Source organism: Cibotium barometz, chromosome 25, assembly GCF_041138505.1.
Source record: "Cibotium barometz isolate CiBa-2024 chromosome 25, ASM4113850v1, whole genome shotgun sequence".
Lineage (NCBI taxonomy): Eukaryota > Viridiplantae > Streptophyta > Polypodiopsida > Cyatheales > Cibotiaceae > Cibotium > Cibotium barometz.
Genome location: NC_141070.1, coordinates 30705558 through 30716710, shown reverse-complemented (window position 1 = coordinate 30716710; position 11153 = coordinate 30705558).

Sequence of the window (11153 nt, the reverse complement as noted above, 5' to 3'; positions counted from 1 at the left end):
AAAATATGACTAGACCAATCTATCTGGACTTCAAGAGTCTTAAACCACTCAATCCCTAATAACAAGTCTACATTTTCTAGATGCATTACACAGCATTCCAGAGTATCTTTGTAGTCCTGAATCTGGATTGGAAGCATCTCCACCTTGCAATCCCAAACTTGCCTTCCCGCAGGTAGGCGTACCTCATAGGTATGGTCGCTGAGAGTCGTATCAAGACTCAATTTCTGCACAAGTTTGTAGTTAACAAAGTTATGTGAACTGCCAGGGTCTAAAAGAATGTGAATTTTATGGCCATTCACTTCTCCATAAACTCGGAGAAGATCATGCAAGCCAAATACTTTAGAATTGAACAGACAATCAGAACAAGTACTAGGGCGAGAAAGTACAGTAATTGATGTAGCTATCAAAGACAACTAAGTCAATATTAGGTAATTTGGGAAAAATCTCACATTTTGGGAATCAATTACTCCATATAGTTTTGGACATATCTTAAACATACTAACTCCAAATTTGTCGGAGATCATAGATTTAGATTCTACTCTTCAAGATCTTTCCGATGATATGTCACATGAGGGGGTTTTGACAAACTTTTGGACAAGTTCACCATGCTCCCATTTTTCAAATGGGAATGGGATTTTTCCCAAATTATCTAATATGGTGTTAACTGGTTAGCTGCCTTTGGCTTGGGTCCTGCGTTTGTCTTGGTACCCTTTTGCTTTGGGCACTCGTTATGCATGTGTCCTTTTTCTTTGCATATAAAACAACGTCCTTCCTTCTTGAGCTTTAAAGCCCTAAGGAGTCGTTTCTTCTTCGCTGGTGTCGAACTGGAACTCTTCAAAGGTTGGTCCAAAGACTTTCCTTCTATCGTGTTAGCCATAGGTGCAGAGAACTTTCTTTTATGCTTGTTCCCCTGCTCGGTAATGGGTTTCGACTTGGAAGAGACCATTGTATCATCATAGATACGAGCTCAATGAATGGCCTCGTCTAATGTTTTACATTTGTTATTTTTAACCTGTAATCGGTACGAGTCTGGTAAACCAGCTACGAAAAACCCCAAAAGAGTAGTGGGATCCATCTTTGTAGCTTTCATCTGCAAGTCACGAGACTTTTGGAGGTAGACCTCATAAGTGAGGTGCTGCGAGGTCATGGTCAAGAGGTCATGAAACTTTTGGAGGTAGACCTCATAAGTGAGGTGCTGCGAGGTCATGGTCAAGAGGTCATGGTCAAAGCTGAAAACCGGGCAACAACATCATAATCATCCTCTTTCTTGAGGAATTCTTTCTTGAAGACGTCTTTGAATTGTTCACAAGTCGTTGTTGGATTAGGGTTAAGTTCCTTCCACCAAAGCAAAGCTTTGCCGGACAGGAAACCTACTGCTAAAATTGTATCTTCTTTCCCATCATCATATGGATGAAACTGAAAGTGAACTTGCCACTTATGTAGCCACGTGTCCACTATCTCCTTGGTGCGCTGCTTTTGCTCGCCCCCAATGATAAAAAACAGAAGAAGGAGGGAGCACACACAAAGAGAAGCAAACCCTAATCCATATCCATCAATCATAAAGAAGGAGAGAAGCCATAGTCATCATCTCTCTCACACACCCAAAAGAGAACACAACATAGTGTAGCCACGTGTCCACTATCTCCTTGGTGCGCTGCTTTTGCTCGCCCCCAATGATAAAAAACAGAAGAAGGAGGGAGCACACACAAAGAGAAGCAAACCCTAATCCATATCCATCAATCATAAAGAAGGAGAGAAGCCATAGTCATCATCTCTCTCACACACCCAAAAGAGAACACAACATAGTGTTGTGTCCACACTACAAAGTAAACCTAATGTAATGTCCACACCACACATGACCAGCTGGACGCAGTCATAAACACACCACATGATATCCATCTACCATACTGTCACTCTGTCACTCTGTCACTCTGTCAGCACCCATGTGCTATCCTCCAGCTGTATACGAGCTTGACATTTCAACACTCCCCTTCAAGCTCGACATGTCCATCTCTAGGACTCCCAATCTAGTACGGAAATACTCAAACTTATCCTTACCAAGTGCTTTGGTAAAGATATCTGCAACCTGCTCATCTGTCTGTACATATGTCAAATCAACTTGCCCATCTAGCACTTTCTCTCTGATGAAATGATAGTGGACCTCAATATGTTTGGTCCTGGCATGATAAACTGGGTTGCTAGCAAGCTGAATACTACTCATGTTGTCACAATGAATGACAACGCTCATATCACTCTGTAACTTGACATCATCTAGCAACTTCTTCAACCACATAGCCTCACATGCAGCTATGGCTGCTCCACGATACTCGGCCTCTGTGGTAGATAAAGCAACTGTAGGTTGCTTTTTACTGCTCCAACTCACAGCTCCACTACCAAGGCTGAAAACATAGTATCGTGGAGCAGCTATGGCTGCTCCACGATACTCGGCCTCTGTGGTAGATAAAGCAACTGTAGAAAACATAGCCACTGGTAGACCTCCTGTCATATGCACTACCGGCCCAATCTGCATCTGTATATCCATAGACATGCATGTCTTTTCCTGCCTCATAGAAAAGACCATAATGCACGGTAGTTTTGACGTATCTCAGAATACGTCTCACAGCATCCAAGTGAGGTTTACGAGGACTCTGCATAAACTGACTTACCAAACCAACTGCATAGCTGAGATCTGGCCTCGTAATGGTCATGTAGATAAGGCTACCAACCATTTTTCTGTACATGGTGATATCATCAAGCTCATCACCCAAATCAACCCTAAGTTTCATATTTTGCTCTAATGGTGTCAACATTGGTTTGCATACTGTCATACCTTTTGCCAGCATGTCAAGTGCATATTGCCTTTGCACCAGCCATATACCCTTGCTTGTTCTTATCACCTCAATGCCAAGAAAGAACCTTAAATCACCAAGGTCTTTCATATCAAACTCTTTGCATAAAGAGGCCTTAACCTCATCAATGCCTTTCCCACAATCACCTGTGATAATCAAATCATCAACATAAATGACTATCATCACGATACCATCATGTGTCTTCTTCACATAAAGTGAAGAGTCTGCGTTTCCAACCACAAATCCAATACTGACAAGATATCTGCTGATCTTGTCACTCCAAGCACGAGGTGCTTGCTTCAAACCATATATTGCTTTCTTTAACCTGCAAACAAAAGTAGGATATTCTGGATGTACATATCCTTCTGGCTGTTCCATGTACACCTGTTCTTGTAGTTCACCATTCAAGAAAGCATTTTTTACATCCATTTGATGTAAAGCCCAACCTTTTTGTGCTACTGCTAGTGCAATGATAGACCTCACAGTAGCCATCTTAGCCACTGGGCTGAAAGTTTCATCATAATCAAGACCATAAGTTTGTGCATATCCTTTAGTGACCAGCCTTGCTTTATGTCTCTCTAGGCTGCCATCTAACTTGCACTTTACCTTATACACCCATTTGCAACCAATTGCATTCTTTCCTTGGGGTAACTCAACCAATTCCCATGTATCATTTTTGTCCAAAGCATCCATGGCTTTCTCCCATACATGCTCTCCAATAGCCTCTGTATAGCATGTAGGTTCCACATGCTTCACCATAGATGTCATGTATGCATAGTGCATAGCAAAATCTCGATATGTCAATCTGTCAACTGGATATCTGACTCTCTGGGATCTCCGCACTGCATGCGGGTCACTCTGTACACCTGTAACTCTAGCATGTGGTGGCACATATCTGTCCTGCCTAGCACCAGGTGTGCGTAAAACAAGTATGCCAAGCTCCTCATCCAAACTCTCTGAACTAGATGACTCATAACCTGTGATTCCAATTCCTTCGACCTTCTTCTTTCCTTTATCCATAGCACTACTCCCAGTGCTTACACTCTCATGCCTCAAACATCCTGTCCATGGACGTACACTGCTACTCTCAGCTTCTGCTCTACTGGCCCAGACATAGTAGTAGAACTAGAACTTGCTTGTGGCAAGTTCACAGGCACATCTGCCTCAAGTGACTCAATGACTCCCTCATCTAGCAAGCTCATCAAACACCATATCTCGTGAGATGACCACTTGTCTAGTTTGAGGATTATAACATTTGTATGCCTTTCGATCCTGTGCATATCCAATAAATACACATTTCTCTGCCTTAGGATCCAACTTCCTTCTTCTTTCGTCAGGCACATGTACATAAGCTATGCATCCAAAAACTTTGAGATGTCCAATGTCTGGCCTGTAACCTGTAAGTCGCATCTCTGGCGTGCTTCCATGAATGGCTGCTGTAGGTGTTTTGTTCAGAATATACACTGCAGTAGCACATGCTTCTGCCCAATAGTAATCTGGCATGCTCTTTTCATTGAGCATTGCCCTTGCCACTTCACATATGACTCTATTCTTTCTCTCAGCCACACCATTCTGCTGAGGTGTATACCTGCAAGTCAACTGTCTTCTTATTCCATGCTTCCTCAAGAAATGCTCAAAAGCTTTTGAGGTGTATTCACCACCTCCATCTGTTCTCAAACATTTAATCCAACAGCCATATTGCTTTTCTGCAAGAGCTTTGAAATCCATGAACTTTTCCAACACTTCACTCTTCTCTCTCAGAAAGTATATCCATGTCATCCTGCTGAAATCATCTATAAATGTCACATAGTATAGACTGCCTTTGATAGATGGGTTTTGTGCAGGACCCCATACATCACTCTGTACTATCTCAAGTGGCCTGTTACTCATATTTCCTTCTCTAGGAAACCTCAACCTTGCCTGCTTTCCAAAGTGACAGGCTTCACAAACATGCATATGTCTATCATATTTGAATCTAGGCAATCCACTGACAATGCCTCTTGTTTGCATGTTCTTTAATCTCTGTATATTGACATGTTCTTTAATCTCTGTATATTGACATGTCCAATCCTTTTGTGCCACATATCAATGTCTTGCACAATCCCATTGCTTTTAGAAAACATAGCTGAGTTCAACTCTGGTATGCCTACATCCAATTTGAACAACCTTCCTTCCTTCTTGCCCTTGGCAATCAATCTACAGCCATGCTTAAAGTCTTCCACAAAACAGCCATTCTCATTGAATCTTACTTGTAGTCCCTGCTCAACCATTTGGCCTACTGATGCCAAATTCTTTGTAATGGATGGTACATATAGCACTTCTGACATCTTCTTCACATTTCCATCATGCATCCTCAAAGGCACACTGCCAACATGTGTTATAAGATGCTGAGTATCATCTCCTGTGACCACATAACCATTTGTACCCAATGGTTGCATCTTCTCAAACCATTCACCATGACATGTCATGTGGTTTGAGGCACCCGAATCCATATACCATGACTCATCTCCAGCATTCTGAGAATCCATTGTCCCCATAATGTGCTTCATTGCAAAAAGATGATTTGAACTCCCATCATTGTTACTAGTAGATGCATAATTTTCATGTTGTGGTCTTCCATTCCTGACATCATTCTGCTTTTTGTAACAATCTTTTGCTATATGTCCAAGTTTGCCACAATAGTGACATTCAATCCCATTCAAATTTTGTTGAGGACCTTGCCATCGTCCTCTACCACGAGCACCTGTTCCAACTCTCCCCCTATGGGATTGAAATCCACGACCTCCACGTGGTCCAAATGATGACTGTGAATTCTGAAAATTCTGATTTGATTGTGGTTGAGTAGACCTGTCATTCCAACCACGTCCTCCACGGCCTCGAGGGGCAAATCTCCCCCTGCCTCCTCGAGAGCCTCTAGATGAGTAAAAAGCCTGATTTCTTGCATGCTCATCATTACTGGATGAGGATGCACCACCTGTAATATTCATACCACCAAGTCCAAGCTTTAATTCTTCCACAATGAGAAATGACACAAGCTCATTAAAGTCTGGCATTCCTCCCAACCTTACTGAGATGGAAGTATCAAAAGATTTGTACTCCCGACCTAAACCACGCAATGTGAGAGCAACCAAATCATCATCATCCATTGGGGCATGAATTGATGATAGTGAATCTGCATAACCCTTGATTTCCTGAACATACTCATGGATACTCCTATTCCTTCGTGTTACACTGTGAATCTGTTGCTTTAGTTGTATCTTCCTTGCACCAGTGTCTGTCTCATACATTCGGCACAATATATCCCATGCTTCTTTTGGTGTATCTGCATCTTGGATGTGAATAAGCAAGGCATCTGTTACACATATTGAAAAGTAATGTAATACTTTCGAAGACCGCTCTACCCATTGCTTGTGAGCCACCAACTGAGCATTATTTGGTTGAGGAGGTAGAAATGGCTCCGGGTCTTCATCCGACACTAGACTCCATAAACCTTTGCCTTTCAAAAAACTCTTCATTCGAAACTTCCACACTTGAAAGTTAGTTCTGTCAAGCTTCTCTCCAACAATTTGTACCGGACCATCTCCCATGTTTGCTTACAGATTGTACTCGAAACAATGTACTAAATGTACCCTGTAATGTCACACTTGCAAATGCTTTCCAAGACTTCAATCCTTTGTAAAATGCTTCAAATATGTGTTTTGCATACACATTTACCTCCAAACACTCTCCAATGCATGTATCTCAACCATCCAAGGCATTACACTTCAAAAAAGTTTAGTTGAAATTGTCTGGTTTTTTCTCGCCAGAGAACCAGTAAAAAAACAGTCAAAGAATGATCCTTAATCCTTCAAAAAGTTGTTGAAATCCAAGTTTGAGGTATGCTTTAGCTTCCCAATACTTTGCTCCAAGTGCTCCTAAGAGGAAATGACCAAATTCTTCAAGTTGAGTGAGCTACAATCAAAAATGTGACTCTCTATTTTGCTTATTTCTGCATATGTCAGTGACCAACAGTCACTAAAAATCTCATAGATTCTTCAAATCTCATCCAAATTCAAAACTTTTTGAATCAAAAGTTTAGCAACTCATAGCTCCTTGCTTGTACCAAAGGAATTTGTCCAATTTGATATAGACAAGGATTAATGCCTTGATTAGTGATACTCTGTTTCTGGTGGACAGAACTTCTGTAAACCTGCAAATCTCTGATAATTGACTTCAATGAGCTCCAAATACATCAAATGAGCTGCAACCAAGCTTCACAATGCCTTAGCAATGCCTTTGCTCAACTCCCCAAGCTTTGAATGTAATCAAATGGTGTAGTAATGAGTGAATGGCATGATATTTATTGAAACTATCCAGAATTCTGCTCAGAAAAGTGCCGCCTACTCCAAAGGGCTGTAGAAGAGGGGCATTTCACATTTGAGTTGATAGGGTTCTTAGCAATGACCTAATAGACCTCGTGCTTGAAGGGTTTGGCTCAATTCTTGCTCTAACTCCTGCAATCAATCCTCCAACGGGGGGTATGTTTTTTGATTTGTGAAAAACCAAAAACTTTTGCATAAATTCACTTCCACTTGATTTTGCTCAAATCTGTATGCATCAATCTGCTTCAAGATTCTGTATGTTGCTTGTGCCCACTTTGCTAATACATGTGCAAGCTCAAATACACGTGCCTTTGTGTATACATTTTCCAAGAGTATATTCACTTCAAGCTTTCCATGAAAGCTTAGAGAAAAACCAAAAATTTTCACTTGCTTTATGCACTTCAATCTTCACTGAACCTGCTCTTTGGCACCTGCAATCCGCTCAAGGGAGTTTTGCTACTCTTACCCGTTAGGCCAAGCTTCAGATCTGTAACCGAGGTGAGCTCCACAGCTTTCTTTTGCTCCACAGCTTCAATGGAAATCTTCATAGCTTCTTCTTCTTCTTCTTCCCTCTTCTCTCACTCACTCTCACAACACAACTAATGAGCTCTAGGCTCTGATACCATGATAAAAAACAGAAGAAGGAGGGAGCACACACAAAGAGAAGCAAACCCTAATCCATATCCATCAATCATAAAGAAGGAGAGAAGCCATAGTCATCATCTCTCTCACACACCCAAAAGAGAACACAACATAGTGTTGTGTCCACACTACAAAGTAAACCTAATGTAATGTCCACACCACACATGACCAGCTGGACGCGGTCATAAACACACCACACGATATCCATCTACCATACTGTCACTCTGTCACTCTGTCAGCACCCATGTGCTATCCTCCAGCTGTATACGAGCTTGATATTTCAACACCCAAATGGTTCCGGAGTAATGTTGGGGCCTAAAGTTGAAGCCAAGGTATCCATACCCGAGAAAGTAGAGAGGGTAGTAGTCAATAGAGCAATGGAGTTCTGCAAAGAGCTTGCATCTGGGCTACGATTTGTGCCTGACGTTCCGTCGAAGAAGCTTCGAGAGCTACTTTGAACTCTTGGAAATCGGATTTTGACAAAAAGATCGGCATCGGTACCTTCCGTTAGCCGGCAAGCCTTCGCGTTCCACGAGGGGCTCCAACTCCGATTCTTGGGTCGACATCGTGAAGAGGGTACGTGGAGAGAAAATTTGATCTTTGCACAAGGAAAGTGCAAGGGAACTTGAGAGCTTGAGAGCTTGAAAACTCGAGAGATGTGTGGCAAGAAGCCCACTTAAGGGGTTTATAAAGATAGCCCCAAAAGCTAAAAATCTCCAAAAGCTAGGCTTAGCTTTTGCTTTGCTTTTGTGTTTTTTTTAATATATATATACATATACATATATATATATATATATATATATGGATATATATATTCTAGGTTCTTAAAAAAATAAAACACCTTTGAAACCTTGGAGGAGTGGTTTTAAAAAATTAAACTCCAAAAAAAAAAACGAAAGCTCTAAAAAAAACGTGGGCTTTCCTTGTTTTTTTTTCTCTTCCTGGATTAGACCCGCCGGCGTGCTGCTGTCTGCTGACGCCATCTTGCTGTGCCGGCGCCTGTGTGCGTCATACGTGTAGTCGTCGGTCGGTGCTGCCTGCGCCAACCTGTGCTTGCGCCTGCGCCGCCAGCCTGCGTGGGCTTGGGCAACACGGCAGCGTAGCCCTGGGCGCCCATCAGCCTGGCCTAGGCGCTGCCTGGGTTGGCTACGCAAGCTTGGCCACAAGGCCACGTGGCCTGGGCGCCCGCCTTGCCTGACCTGGGCGTCGCCTTGGCCTGGGCACCAGCCCCCGCCTGGCCTAGGCGCCTACGTGGGCCTGGCTGCTTGGCCGCCTGCTTGGCTAGCCTTAGGCGCCTTCAAGCCTTAGGTTCCTGTAGCCGCCGCCTTTGCCTACACGCACAACTCCCTACGACCAGCAGCTCCACACGATCAGTCATGCAGCGCGCCTGGTTCGCTTTCTCTCGCTCTCTCTCAACGAAAAGCAACGTGCAACGTGCTTTTTCTGTTTCTCTCCCTGCAGTTCATGCGACTACACAAACAACTTCCCTACTTCTTGCAAAGCAATCAACCCTTCCTAAACTACCACCTCCCATCAACATGGGTTTCTTTGATGAAGAAAAAACACATACTGAATCTGAAAATAGCAGTATGCACAGAAAAAACAGCAAGCTTTTTTAACACATACCTTTCTTCGACCTCATCTTCTCTACCTACCGACTTGCTCGTTCACGAGGTATGCTCTGATACCACTGTCAAGACCCCACGGATCTCCTCGTGATCGTTCTTGGTTCGAGACTCGAAACCTGCAAACAAACGAACAAACAAACAACAAGGGGGTGCAGGCCTGACTCACCTCCCAATCATGACAGCCGTGGTGGGGCGAGCCCACAGTCTTGGCTGTCCCCACCACCGAGCCATGAGCTGAGCTAACTAGGTTGACGTACCGACCAATCCCCTCCTCGTGACGTCCCATACCACCACGAAGCTGCCCTCGCGGGCCTCGAGATTGCTACCGGCCTCGACTGCGTAAAGCAGGTGCACGTCTACACTAGATCCAGGCTCCAAGACCATAGAGCTCTCACAAACTCGCGAGACTCTCTATATCCCAATAACTAACCTTGGCCACCCTTTTATAGGCTCTTGGCCGGTCATCGGGCATCCACACTTGGGCGCCTGCCTGTCCATACTTGGGTGCCCGCCCGTTAGTATTTCCCTAAACTCAGCTCGTCAATCAGCTTGCATAAGCTTCCCCAAGCCTCGAAACTAGTCTTGCGTGCGTGTAGCACACGATAGATACACACTGTGCACATGACAATTGGAGACTGAGCAAGCAGAGGGCACTACCAGAGAGAATAAATTCTACCAATTTTTTTTGCTAGTAGTCGATACAAAGGAGCACTATCTTCTTAGATGCCCAATGTACTATCTCTATAAATTGAAAAGTGCATTGATGAAGGAGGAGCACTATCTTCTTATAACATTGATAAAGCAGGATCCACACGCCTTTTCAAATGTCATGTGTTCCAGTGCCTCTTCACGAAAGGATTTCAGCCAATGTCTGTGATCATTTATTTCCCAGGCCCAGCAATGCCTAGGATTATACTTGATTGAGTTTTGTTGCCATAGAGATCAATTATGCAAAGAGGCAGAGGCAGACCCCAAATAGCTCACAACCCACCATCTTTCATCCAACCAAGGATGGAGACCCTCGTGGATAACCACAAGATAGCCCTAACCCAAATGCCCCTACTCAGTAGATGAGGCAGTGCACACTGACAGCACATGTGTGCCAAAGGTTCCACCCCTTAGCTCAAGCAACTCCCTAGATAGAGTGATCTAGGTGCAACAAGCTAGACGCACGAGGCCCACTGGTCTGAGGAGATGCTCCACCCAACAGCTTTAGATCCAAGAGCTCCTCTAGAGACACATGACTGCCCCTCCACAAGTAGCCTCCACAAAGTAGTGGACCTAGAGAGCTTCTATACAATCATAGATCTCAAGAACCCCCTTTGATCCCCACATTGTACAATGGCACTTACAAGGCTAGTGTTTCTTCCCTCAACTCTAGATGAGTTTTTCATCATGCTTTTTCCATGATTTTGACACTTCATGGACACATTGTAGCACTTTTGGTCTCATAGACCCTTTGGTCTTTTGTAGATGTTAATCTCTCTCTCTCTCTCTCTCTCTCTCTCTCTCTCTCTCTCTCTCTCTCTCTCTCTCTCTCTCTCTCTCTCTCTCTCACCACAAGGATCCTTTAAGTTGAATGACCTCATGCAATCAACCTAGTAGCACATAGTGACAACACCAAAAAATATCTTGATGACTAGGGGTCAAAATTAATTGAGCACTCCAATTAT